The sequence below is a fragment of the Zonotrichia leucophrys genome, chromosome 2 (genome assembly GCF_028769735.1).
Source record: "Zonotrichia leucophrys gambelii isolate GWCS_2022_RI chromosome 2, RI_Zleu_2.0, whole genome shotgun sequence".
NCBI lineage: Eukaryota > Metazoa > Chordata > Aves > Passeriformes > Passerellidae > Zonotrichia > Zonotrichia leucophrys.
The window spans coordinates 33,468,102-33,481,968 of record NC_088171.1 but is presented as its reverse complement, the minus strand read 5'-3'; the positions used below and the strand labels follow the sequence as shown (position 1 = coordinate 33,481,968).

General features: G+C 42.5%; 1 protein-coding gene across 5 annotated transcripts in view; it reads right to left on the bottom strand.

The window, feature by feature from the left end:
• The window catches only part of PALS2 (protein associated with LIN7 2, MAGUK p55 family member), a 61,600-nt gene extending 48,629 nt beyond the window's left edge, over positions 1-12,971 (bottom strand). For 2 of the 5 annotated variants that reach the window (XM_064704490.1, XM_064704489.1), the window contains exon 1: positions 12,820-12,971. The gene's annotated coding sequence lies outside the window, so the exon portion shown is untranslated. Of the gene's footprint in view, positions 1-12,098; positions 12,136-12,600; positions 12,632-12,819 lie in introns of those variants that run through there. The other 3 variants (XM_064704491.1, XM_064704493.1, XM_064704492.1) reach the window with 3 other exon arrangements.
• Positions 12,972-13,867: the final 896 nt, after the last annotated feature.

Sequence of the window (13,867 nt, the reverse complement as noted above, 5' to 3'; positions counted from 1 at the left end):
CTGAAAGCAGGTAACCAGCCCCAGTGACTTCCAAGTTAAGGCATCAGTTAAAGTTAGTTTGGGAATTATGTCAAAAAAAAACCAATAAAAAGGAAGTGACCTACTTGAATGAAAGACTCATTCAGAGGTTTATATGTTCAGAACCCCTCAAAACAGGCTGACAAGAGGTATTTGCATATATTTCCTTAAGTACAAACTGTGAAATGTCACACAGTATAATTCTTGATTAATCCACTAGGTTCATACAGGCTCGAGATTTTTCCACTATCTTTTTATTCACTGCCTATTTCTGTTTACACAAGAAAGTACCCCTTCTGTTTCCTAAGTATACCCAAATGCTTAAGAATCACAGTAGATACTAAAACCAAAATGGCAGCTTAGCTGCAAAAAAGAATGAGTAGCTTGAATAAAAGCAACCTGTGCTATAGACATTCAGAGATCTTTCTAACATTTTTGAATTCCAATTTAAAGTAGGATGGTCAAGATCTCAAGAGTCTCCTTATGAGTATTCACTTCTTTAGCCTTTCTTCATCCTTTTAATTCGCTCAGAAGCTGCCAATGAACGCTAAAAACTACGTAACAAGCTTCAGCAGGATTCTAATTTTGGTCACAGATAACTAAGTAGAGCAATTCTAGATAATATTAGCTGAGATTTATGATGCATTCAACATATTCAGATGCACAAGAGTATTTTTGGGCATCACTTGGAAAGACAATATTCAATGTACAGCTGGTAAATTTTATTCCTTTTTTTCTCCTATTTCTATACAAGAAGCATATTCATGCTGCACTTTCTCTCTCTCTCTTTTTTTTTTTTTTTTTTTTCCCAAAGGGTCTATTTCTTCAGCAAGAGAAAACACAAGTCTGGTCAAGCCTCACTTGCAATGTATCAAGATGATGAATCTATTAGGTTCTATTATAGCTGGTTTTGAGAGTTGAAGTTAGATAAACCTTTGTCACTTCTCTGAGCAAGATGTACCAATAATTAGAGGAAAACCTGCCCTCGTGGTGCAACTCAGGATAAGAAAGGTCAGACAATTTTTTCTCAACTCCACATGTTGTGCTATATCTTTTCCATTTCTGTTGCATTATTACTAAACTAAAAAAAAATTAAAACTTTACATAATTTTTTGTTTTATCTACCACTATCAAAATCTCTTCTCCAAAGAAGAAAGAGCACCTATAGAAGCCTAGATCAAGTTCTTGGTAATGGAACTGCTCTTATTTTTACACGCGTCTCAATTTCTGTCAAGCCTGAGAGCTTCCATGTTCCACTCAGGCCAAACAGGGGTTTGTCAGTGATTACACTTCCTATTACAATATAAGAAGAAAGCCACCTTGAAAAAGTACTTTCTAAAACCTTTCTAGAGAACTGTCTTGGGACATTGCTTCGTTTTTGCCTCTTTAAATGATGAAAGGATCAAACACGAGAGGTGTGACCTTTACCAATGAGTGAGAAGATGACAGACTGGAAAATTAAGGGGAAAGAGCTCTTTACATCTCTCTGAATCCTTGGCACCACATTTCCAGCAGGTAGTACAAACTATTCCTATAACACTAAGCCTTTAGTCTGTATGGAAATCTCTGCTTGGATTCTAAGATCTCCTATCAAGCTGATTTAGCTGGAAAACACATCTCCAGGTCACTGCTAACACAGGATGATCTAGAACACTTGACTCCATTCCTCCTCCTTATATCACAAGACTGAACCTAGAAGCTTTAAAGCCACTGCTTATTGCTGTAAAACTGAAAGTGTTTTCCAAGTGACAACAAATCTAAAAACTGCTAGCTACCTGTAGAATGACTGGAGTGAGGGAAAGATGAGCCAGCTGCTTCAGCTCGTTCCCAATTCTGCATATAGATATAGGACAATGTGAAGGGGGATGTTAGGTTTAATCCCAGCAATTGAGACAGTGATATTTCCTTATTATCTATGCATTTCCACAGATCACTTGAACATGCTTCCAGGCACAGGATACCATACTGTCAGACTAACTTGAAAGAGCGTTTCTATTGCTAATTGAGAACTCTCCCCTTTAGCTTCAGACAACCACCTTTTATCAGCTCACATATGTACGTTCAAAGGACTCAGCGACCAAACAACCCAAAATTCAAGCTAGAATGTTCTTCCTTTAGTCCCAACACACTTTATCTTTCTGTGTTTATTAAAACCCTGCACTAAAAGCACAAAACTCTTAAAGCCACACCACGATATTTGCCAAGGCTAGGTTCACCTTATTCAAGATGCCTGTGTGGAAGCCAGTATCAGAAGGAACATGTCACACGGCAGCAGTCAGATTTCTAGAGAGCAGGTAAATATGAACAGGCTTGCAAGCTCCAGTGTTTGGAGGCTAAACACCTATTTCTATTGTTTCACCTGGACACATCATTAGGCAGAATGGAGCAATGGCCCACCAAAGACCAACCTATGGGTACCCTGGTCAGTCTGACATGCTTCCTAAACTAAAAGATGGGTAATCATTAATCTGCTGCAAACTTGCCACCAGCTCTGTTACCAAAACAAGAACTAGTACTGGTTCAATCTTCACAGAAGGCTACAATGCTGCACATATCATATCTCAGTTATCAAGCACTTCAGTGAAAATCCATTGTCAATTATTTAAAGAAACTAAACAGTAATCCAATCCAAGGATAAGAGTTTCTCATGTTTAATCAAACAGATCTCCAGTGCACACTAGCAATTTATGTATGAATACAGTCCATTAAGGAGTTGAAACCAGTTTTGAAATTGAAGCATCTTGAATGGTAAAAGCACCCAATCCAAATTACAAAAATAATCCACAATCTAATTTAATTTTAAAAATCTTCAGGTTAAATGTTAGCCAGATTCTGGGAATTACCTAGAGAAAATGTCATGTATGCGTACTTTGTATTTATGCTTTCCTAGACAGTTTATGGATGTTGGGCTTTCTGTTTACAGACAAGCGTTCTTTTTTTTTTAAGATACATATGTATGTGTATATATACACCCACAAACATCTTAACACACACATATATAAAATATTGCATTTTATTACAAATTTCTTCTTTTTCTGTATGTTTCCATATATGTATGGAGTTGCATGCACACATAAAAACAAAATAAAATACATGTATTTTTAAAAGACAGACTGCCACTTCCAATCCATTACTGGCATCAACTCTGTCCAGTTCAAATGGGTAATATCCTAACATAGAACAAGATCATATCAAAAAAGAGAAAGACCCTGATGCAGGGTCTTTCTTCAGTGCAATATTTGAGAGTGGGAATCTTCTTCTTACAGGTAGCCACACCCACAGCTGCTAACGTGTGCCTGGTATTTCAGGTCATCCTCTTGCATTTATACTGGCTCCCTAATGACTTGTGGAAGAGCAAGAGAAAAAAAAAAGAGTGGCAAATGTGTAATCTGTTCTCTACTCAGAGATGGACTTCCTGGAGCCCTGCAAGTCTTACGCCTTTAGCATTATCAATCATTCTGCTGTCTTAGTTTTCAATCCCCTCTGCAAAGCTATAAGATCATTTTGGAAGCTGCTAATTTGCAGGCCGAGGGCAATTACATAAGATGTTATTTTAGTCATGAACAATGCACTAATTTTTGGAATCTGCTGCTGTTGTGCATTAGCACAATGAATTCTTCATCGGTTTTTGGGTAATGATGTCTGGGCACTTGGGGACCATGCTATGCTTCTTTATGCCTATCTGTAAGCTGAATTTAACGTTATCCAGACACTAATTCTTCTGGCCCCAGCATCTTCTCACTAAAACACTTCCATATCTTCTGTCTTATTGAAAATCTGCTCAGGGATAACACTAATAGGGGCTCCTGACAGATTCTGCATGGTTCAGATGCTGCACTGCATGTTAGAAAAACGAGCTTGATGGAACTTCAGTCTGACCCCATGACAGAACTTATTATTTGAAAACCTACTGTATTCAATGGGACCCAAGTACTTTCAGGTTCACAACAGGTTACTTACCTAGGCCGTAGGACTTCACTGACAACACAAGTAACAAGTTTCACCCTTTAACACTATACTACTTTTGTATTAGCACACAATACTCCTGCACTTGGATACCAGATGCCAACTACAGAACTAAAATTACTGCCTCTACAGATATCCTGGCTGGTCCTGTATTCAACACAAACAGGAAGTCATACTCTGAGACCTCAAAACACCAAAGATTTCCTTTTATTTCAAAACAGCCCTGTATTATTAGAAGGTTAATTTGCAAATTAATCTCTGTAGTCTTCTCTCATCTATTGCTTAAGTGCATTGCTGCTTCTTTAAGTAAAATCCAAATACAAACAGGTCATTTATACAAATGCATTTGCATCCAATCGTGGTTCACTATCATCTAGCCAGAGATTTGCCCTTCCTGCTGAAGTTCATGAAAAAAATAGGAAAAACATTTTCCTGACTATCTCCCCTGACTAACTCTGCTCCCCTGTTTATTTCACACTAACTGTCTTTCTGTCCAAAGATTTTGTAACAGAGGTAAAAGTAGTAACTTGCTTTATTCATGAAGCTTACTGCCAAACTACTGGAAAGATTTCAAACCCAGAACTCTGGAAATGCAGATTTAACAAAAACATTGCTCTAGCTAGACTTGGTTAAATGTCACAGTTGAAAGATTTAGTGTGCTTACTCTCTGCTTATTAAGTAAATATTTCCAGTATTTCCAAATTAAGAAACTCTACAACTGAGACTAACTAAACACAGCATGAGCTGTATGAAGTTGAGGAGCGGAACAGATACCTACCTGAAGGAAATTAAGTTATAAATGAAAAAAAGTTAATGTCATCCCCTCAAATGTAAGTATTCTTAACTTTCCCAGTCTAGTTATAAGGAAGAATAGTAAGCCTTAGAAGTGATCTAAATTTTGAAGTAATTACAGAAAAATAAAACTCAATGTATTAACTCACCCTGGAGGAAAAAACAGAGTAATCTAATTCAAACTAGTCTATGGCTGTCCAGAGAGATTACCTCCTGGAAGTACAGTAATTATATTTGTAAAGTAAAACCATTTATGCCTGGGGTTGGGAAGCCCAAGAGATTTTATTTTTTTATTATTATTTGAAATGTGTAAAAGCTTTATAGTGACACCCATAGTGAGAAAAGTGCTTTGTGCACAAAAGTACACTTTCTGTGTAATGGGTCCACCAGAAGTGGTAAACAGATAACTGCTATGACTGTATCACACCAGATGTCACATATGAACAGACTTTTCCATATTGGGCCCATACATTCTAAGCTAAGTAGCAGACTCTTCTGAAACTTATTACACATGCATTTTTTGCCAAATTTGTAATTAGACTAATTCTCACAACTCTTAAAAAAGGATTCTTAATGGTTTCACTGAATATTCCTCTATGTAGTTTTTTTGCTAGAACCTTACAAATAAAATTACTTTGAAAAATCCAACCAAACACTACATTCTTACGAGCTCAAACTTATTTCAAGTGTCTTAGTTTAACAACTCCAGTTAACAGCAATATCTAACAGTACCATTCTGGCAGTCACACTGTCATATAAAAGACTTGTGGTTTTTGGAGAAACAAGGCGTGTGGTCAAACAAGGGCTAACTTAGGTCTTGTCTACAAAAGAGAACGCTACCAGGAGCCAAAAGTTCATGGTTTGAACAGTCAAAGAGAGCCAAAGTAAAACAATACTAGAAACTTGAAATCATCTATGAAGCAGTTATCTCAGAAATTTCAAATTACAACAATGCGCCTTGAGACCCTCCACCTTATGATGAGTCCACCTGCTGAACAGTCCACCCTTCTCTTTTCCTTTCCTATTCATTAGTGCCAATGAAGTTCTTCCTTCTGAAGGCCCCCGCTGCTTTCCTGAACAGCATGGAACCTGATGTAAGACCGAGAACTGTGTGCTAAGTTGTTAAGAACTACACATTTCTTTCTGCTGCTGTTTAGTTAGTCTGTACTGTTTGCAGAGCTATTTGCCAAGATTTGACACAGTTAAATGTGCACGCTTCAATTCATAGCTAATAAATTCCATTCAGCAGTAAACCTGCCTGCTTCCAGGCGTCAGCACAAAAAATCCCAGCAGAGACTGCAGCAATCTCTCCATTTAATACACTGCTGGATGGGACAGTCCTTTTTTGACCCAACTACAAGAGCAAGATTCCTAACTGAATCAATTTTTGGCAACAGCAAATTTTTTTTTTTAAACGAATTTAGCCACTTATTTGTTAAGAAGAGCCAGCTTATTTATCAGCGTGCTCAGCTAAGCAAGCAGCCATCCGCACGGCAGGAGCTGGCTGCTGTCCCTCACCGGCGCGGCGGCCCCGAGCTCAGGCCGGCGCCGCCGTCCCGGTGTGGCCACTGGAGGGCGCGCTTGAGCCGCCTTTCCGAGCCGGCCCGGCGCGTTCGGGCTCCGCACTCCAACTTGCAAATCCTTACATACAAACCCTCTTCTGACCCTTTTCAACAGCAGCCGAAGCCTCTTACCTTCTCACCAGAGTACATACCCAGTTAACCTCTCATTCCAATGGCACGATTTCTAACAACGTCTGGATTCCTAAGACTTACCCGTTGGGGGTGTGTGTGGCAGACACAAAGATGGATGGATGGATGGATTTTTTTTCCTATCAAATTATGTGTCAAACTCAAGACACAATTCAACTCTTCAGTGCTCCCATACCCTTTTCTCTGTGTGTATTTAGAGCCTGTCCTCAAAACTGCCCAAACGTTTCTCCCCTGCAGCAACAGGAACACGAAACAGATGTGAGGGCTCTCAACCATCAGTGAGAGCAACTCAAGCACAGTCATTACTGCCCTGTGACCAGGTAATGTTACACAAGTGCTGATTAAAACCCAGCAACACAAGTTACCAGTTTATCTTGCTTCCCAAAGCACAATGACTTAAAGGTAGTGTGTCCATTTGATCCCTCCCGAGACAAGACACCTGTGAGATTATTGCAGAGCTAATGATGGACAACTCCTCTCACACAACAGGCTTACACCAAGGTTGAATTTTATCCATGCAGCAAGTGGGCCACCCCACGTAAAGCTATGAAAGAATAAAACAAAATTCACAGAACTGAAACCAAGTGTTTCACTTGATAAATAAGCTGCAGTTGAACACTGCCTTAAATACCACACATAGCAATGTACACCCAGAGTTTGTCCTCAGGGGAGATCATGTAAAACAAATGCCAACTGCAACAAGTTCCTGGAAGTTGTTAAAATACTACAAAGATTAAATCTGTATAAAGGAGCTTCACTGGTCAGAAGTGACTGAATCAGGCACTGCTCATCCCATTTTGCTGTTCTGTACCAAATGTAGTGTAAGCAGCAGAGCCCGGCCAGTAGATCTGAGAAGAGAGACTGCCTGTCCGATCTGAGTTCAGATGACTGAATGCCCTACACACTCCATGAACATTAAGTTTCACTTACCAACTTCTCCCTGCCTGCATGCTCTTCACCAAAGAATGCGTAAACTGAACTTTCAGCTGTTAATTACAGCTCCTTCTAATGATCTGAGGAATGCGTGAGAAGCTGTAAGCAGCACTGTGACTACAGCAAAATTAATAATGTTGGGGAAATTTCTGTGCAGCAGCCCTGTCCTTTTCCACAGCACAACAACTCACAATACAGTAAGCCAGAATAGCTTGGAAAGGAGAAATTAACTTTTCTCTCACTTCATTTACTAGAACATAGTCTGTCTTCCCAGTCTGAGAACTTCTGCTGCATAAGCAGTTTCATCTTGCCAAAAAGACCTCTGTAAACTTCAACAGAGGATCAGGAAAGGAATGGGATGGAATTTTAATAAGATATGTAAAGGCTGACTTACCAACTGGCCCACTGACTTGTTAAAAAATAAATCAACATCACATAAAAAGTTGTTGACATGTTTTACATGCGAAACCTCTGACATGATCCCTACAGTCAGATCTCTGAACAATTAATGAATGAATATGGAATAAATTATTTTTTAAAAATTTATCATGGAATGGAATAACACAGCCAGAATGACTGACACATCTTTATTTTATTCTCCTGCTGATTTACTTGAGGGCTCCCCTACCTTGTGTTACTAGTCTTAAAAAAAAAACTTTATCCAATCTTTTTACCCTCAATCTACTTTCTTCCATCCTGTGTTTGGATATTTTAAAAGGTATCACTTAAACTTTTCATCAATGCATATTTGACCAGTGGGTGGAGATAATTATAAAATTAAACCCAAACTATTTGAGTAGCCATTCTTAATACAGAAGCAATATTTGAATGCCACAGCTCTTTCAGTAAGAGCATTAAGAGTAAACTATCTGAAAATGAAAATGTAAACATTTTCTTACTTCATAATTTTCATTATTTTAATAGTATCTTGATAAAATGTTTGCAATCAAAATGTAAAGGCTTAAGCTTATTTCAAATCAACAATTGTCTCCACCTACTGGAAAAGTGAATTTAACTGAAACAGTAATTTGATCCTTTGGGATTTCGGTAAGCAGACTGCAAGAGGAGCAATGCTTTTGTGTTAGATACAAAGAATTTGTGTGTGTCATGTGTCATCATGTTTTGTGTCCCTCTTCCCCAAAAACAAGTTTATAGAAACCACAGCCATTCTTCAGCAGTAAGCATGGATTTCACTGAGTCCCTGCTCTCAAACAGTTCCTTGTCAGAATGTAAAACTAATCAATACTCTTAAAAATCATGTATAAGTAATTTATTAAATAACATTGGTTCCTAGTAAATCTGAAATGTCATCTGATTTCAGTATCTTTGTAATTCCCACCATGGTTTCATGAGACCTGGGCACTAGAATGAGTTATTCAAAGAACTGATGTGTAAAACCCATGTAATAGTTGCTAATATGAAACACTGTCACATTACGAAACACGGTATGAAACACCTTTTTCTTTTAAGCCACAGACATTGAAAATAATTAGAACATGATGATAAAAGCAGACAACATCCCATTTTTCAATTCTTATTGTTATTATTTAACAAAGGTTGTGAAATTACTGTAACTTCAAAGACTCTAATTAACCCAAAATAAGAATGTAAATGTTTACATATGGAAGAACCTCTGTCCTAATCTCTCTTTCTATTTTCTTTTTGGTCTCTATTATTCTTGTAAGAGTGACATCAGCCATAACTACGTAATTCAGGCATGCTTTATTCTGAAAAAAAAGCAATTTTAAGCCCCAGGATAGCCCATTAGCATCACCATGCTTTGTTGCACTACAGTATTGCTGTAGTATAAACTGAGATCCACCTGCAGATGCTTACAATGACCACAGAACCATACCAGCCCTGTAGCAGAATTTACAGGGTAAATGTAAGAATGCAGAATGTACAGATGTGAGCAGCACATCTGTACTTCAGCCTGTTTCTCACATGTCACACCCAACTAAACTCGGCCCTCTCCAGCACCTCTACGAGCTCCTCCTCTTGTGGGGGACAGCAAAACCACTTTTCCCTCTCACAGACTTGTTCTTAACCCTGCCAGCAGATTCAGTGTCATGCTGCCACACAATAAGTCCAACAGTGTTTGTACCGCTCCAGTTGCAGGATGCTTCTAAAAATTCAGGTTTTTACCACAAGTGCAAGGCCAAGCCTTCCAGGTTTTATCCATTTCTAGTTTAAGCATACAACATGATGGAGCATTTTATTTTCACATATGTGAGCTTTTCATCCTTTCAGATCTTGAGAGTATTATTCCTTCCACATCTGCATGGAGGCTGTCACAATCCCAAGTGCATACCTGTCTCTTGAGCAAAAAGAAATTCCTCCCACTCCTTCAGCATGAGAAAAGATTCACTGATCAGTGTCCTGCACAGAGGATCAAAGGGCACTCACAAGCCTGGGACAGACACACTCAGTGAGAACTTTAAATCACTCAGCAAAAAGTATGGGTTTAAAGCAGGACACTGAACTTCCAGAAAATGGCATTCAACCTACAATTTCTACAAACAAATACCTTTAGAACAACACAAGAATTCAGAGACTGAGTCACTCTACAAAGAGAGTCATACTAAAGAGTCTTTTGCTTGTCATTTTGGTATTATAAAGTTTTCTGCAGATCACTGACCTCTGTTTCTGCACACAAAAATACCAAACACATGGACTTAACAGCAAGCTGGATCTTGATGCTGACCAAAGATACCCAGTGTTTGAGGATAATGCTCTGATCACATCCTTAACAACTTAAAATAAAGCCAAATTATTTGATCAATTACTTGGTTTTCCTGCTTTTACTATGGTTAAATATCAACTAAAAATGCCAAAACTACTAAGTCATACTTGCCAAGATTTCTGTTCCTTTCTGCCTCCCTTAGGTTTACAAAGCCTTTCCTTTTCCTTTTTTTACAAAAAAAAAAAAAGGAAAATAAAGATCAGATTAAAATTTTATGCTCTAAGTAAGAAATGCCCTAAAAGTCAGGGTTCTTGCAGATATTCATCCCATTAGTGTTTGTTAAGACTCTTTTGTATTATTCAGGTGCATTTTCATTACTTCCTTTCTTATTTTTCTTTTATTAAAAAAAAAAAAAAGTAAAAAGAAACCATCATGATTTAATAGCTTCTACTATTTTCTGAAAGGAAAAAAGGGCACAAGAAAGAGGCAGCTCAAAAAAGTCCAATTGCACATATGTTGCAACAGCTTTTCAATCATTCTAGAGACTTTGAGTACGCAGTTGGCCCACTAATAGAGCAGCAGAACAGATATCATTCCACAGAGCTGGTACAGTATATTTGTCAATAATTTCCATATTAATTAGTTCTCAACAAGACAAGCTGAAAGAGCAGTGATCCATAAGATCTAAAATAAATGCAAGCGTCCTGAATTCAAGGAATATAGATCCTTTTGGTTAGGTGTCAAATATTCCATTAAAAAAAAAAAGAATAAAAAACTCCAAAACCTAAACAACTAAATAAAAACCTAGCAGTGCTACCAGCATTGTGATGCCATACCTCAGTACTGCAGATTTTTCCCAGCAACAGAGATCTCAGGTAATCTATCTAGTGCAATACTCTGAGAACAAATTAAGGACATAAGAGCATCAATTCCAAGCATTTCAAGGGAGGGAAGAGGAAACTAAAGATTCTCTGAAGGGTCATTTAAAAATCCCACTTAAATGAGCTCAAACTAGACTCCAATTGTCAGCACTTCATTTAAATGAGAATTTTCTCTATGTCCTTTTCAGGAAGAATTTTTTGGCAGATGTTGTATGATCCGCTCAAAGTGTTAAAAGCCAACCACCTCAGCAGAAATAAAAGAAAACATTATGGTGCTAGTGTCAACCCAGCCAGTTTAACAGACACTATCTGTTCAGAAGCAGCATGCTAAGATTTCAAAGCCTCCTCTAGTCCGACATCTATTTATAGGTGCCCAGTCTCCGTACAATTCCTCACAGCCTCTTCTCTTCTCAAAGCCAAGTGGGAGAACTTTAATGGATATAATCCTGGGCCTTGTGCTGCAAGATGGCCAGAAGATCTACAAGTCTCCTCCAGCAAACCCATGTGCAGGGAGACCAGGTGTTAGGAGAGAGAGTGGTTGAACCCACGCAGGAGTCAAATACACGGGATAAACCTTCCCCCTCTGCGTTTTTCCTCAGCCAGCAAGTTGACAGTCATGAACCACATCAGCATCAGAGCTTCAGCTAAAGATACCAGCCTGCTTCCTCCTCAACACCACGCAACAGCCTAAGCCAGCTGCCTTTCAAGCCAAGACAGAAGCTACCCTACCCAAGCCAGCTCTGACCCCCGGACAGCAGCAATGTCATCCAAGCACCCTCCCACCTACAAAGCTACTACCGTACATTGCACCTTCCTCAAAGAAACTCAGAGGCTGCTGGCTTTTTTTCCGTGCAGCCTCTCCCACCCAGCACCCATGCACGTTTTTTTAAAGCACTGATCCAGGTCGGCTCTCCGTCATCTCCACCAGATGTAACATCGCAGGAAGGGTGCAGATATTTCCCTGCATACGGAGCGCAACGCCACAGGCTGAACTCTGGTCCAAGCTCCGCACATCCATCCCGGCTGCCTCCTCTCCTACACCTACATCCACTTGCCTGTAGTACTCGTACAACGACCGAGGAGATGACAGCACTGCTGGAAACTCCTGCCCACCTGATCACAACCACATTTTCGCCCCTTTCCCCAGTCAGAGGCAGACGGAAGGGGAGGGTTGACTTCCTCAGGTAGAAAATAGGCAGGGAAAGGCCGGGGCAGAGATCAGGAGAGGAAGAATCACCCCAAAGGGAGAGCAGATAATCCCCGAGAGGCGAGGCTGCGGAGGAGCATAAACGCGGAGGGAGGGACAGCGAACTGGGGGGATAATCCGGCAGAGAAGGGGGGAGATAATCCCCTCGGAGGGGGGAGCTGGAGGATCCCGGGGAGGGAGGGGCGGGAAACCTGATAATCTCCAGGAGAAAATACCGGGAAAGAGGGTGGGGGGAAGGGGGGTGGGCGGGTGGATAATCCGGAGCGGCAGATGAAGCGCGAGTCTCCCGGGGACGCATCCGGAGGCGGGAGGAGGAGGGTTAATCCCCGCTCTAGGGGCAAAAATCCCTCTTCCCGGACACCGGCGCTGCCATGTTCGCTCCCCTGCAGGCCCGCCCGGCCCCGCTACCTGCGGACGGCTCTTCCCGCCTCACGCCACACGCACACGCGGCGCCCCCGCTCCCGCCGCCGGGTCGAGGGGCTCGGCCGGGATGGCAGCGGGACCCCGCCTCCCACCACCATTTCCCCGCCGGCTGGGAGGGACGGGAGAAGCGAATAGCCGGGCGGGCGAACCCTCCCTCCTCCCCCCCCCTGCGCACGCGACCTCCCCGCCGGTACGGGAACTCACCGGCCGGCACCGACTCCCGCTGCTCCCCGTCCCCTCCTCCCTCAGCGGGCGCCGCTCGGCCCCATGGACGATCGCGGGCGCGCGGGGCTGCCGGAGGGACGGCGCGAGCCGTAGATGCCGCCGCCGCCGCTCTGCGCCCGCCTCGGCGCGCGCCGCCGGCGTGGCTGTAGCACGCGCTCCCGCCGCCGCTCCTCTGCCCCGCCCACCCCCGGCCAGCGCGAGCGAGCGCGCGCGCGCGCGGCCACCGCGGCAGTGGCGCGCGAGCGCCTCCCCCGCACCCGCCCGGAGGGAGCGCGCGCGCCTTTGCCTCGCCCCCCCTTCCTTTCCTTCTGTGAGTGTGAGCGAGCGAGCGAGTGTGAGAGTGAGTGAGAGTGTGTGTGTGAGTGTGTGAGTGTGAGGGGGCGAGAGGGGTCGGCGAGTGTGAGAGAGCGAGCGCGAGTGTGTGGGAGTGCGCGTGACTGCGCGTGTCGCCGCGTGTGTGCGAGGCGGCCGTGGGGGGTGGCGCGGGGCCGTGCGGGGACACGCGCGCGTTCGTGTGAGGCCGCCGCGGGTGGGTGCTGAGCGAGCGAGGGTGCGAGGTGTACCCCCGTCCTCTCGCCGTGTCCCCGCCGCTGCCCCCGGACGGGATTCGGGTCCCCCCGGTTCGCGTCCGGGACCCGGTCCCGAGTCCCGCGAGGGGACACGTGGCGCTGCCTGCTCAGTCGCCGAGTGCGAGAAATGCTAGCCGAGAAATCATATTTCACTGGGGAAAGTGGGGAGTTTCCCCTGATGCCAGTAACCTGCAAGACCACTTAAATGGAAATTATACTGGGAAAGCGATTTCCCCGCACTTCTGGTCACTGTTCAAACATTTCGTTTGTTTTGAGCAATGATTACAGAGCAGCTCTCGCTTTTTTTTTTTTTTTTTTTTGCCAGAAGAGACTCTCACCTTTGGATACTCACGGACTTAGGGAAATTTGGGTTGCACACAGTCAGTCCTGCATGCAGAATTCTTGCTAACTAAAGCTGGACTTTTTTGGTTTTCACCTAAGGGTAAAATTTGCTCCAG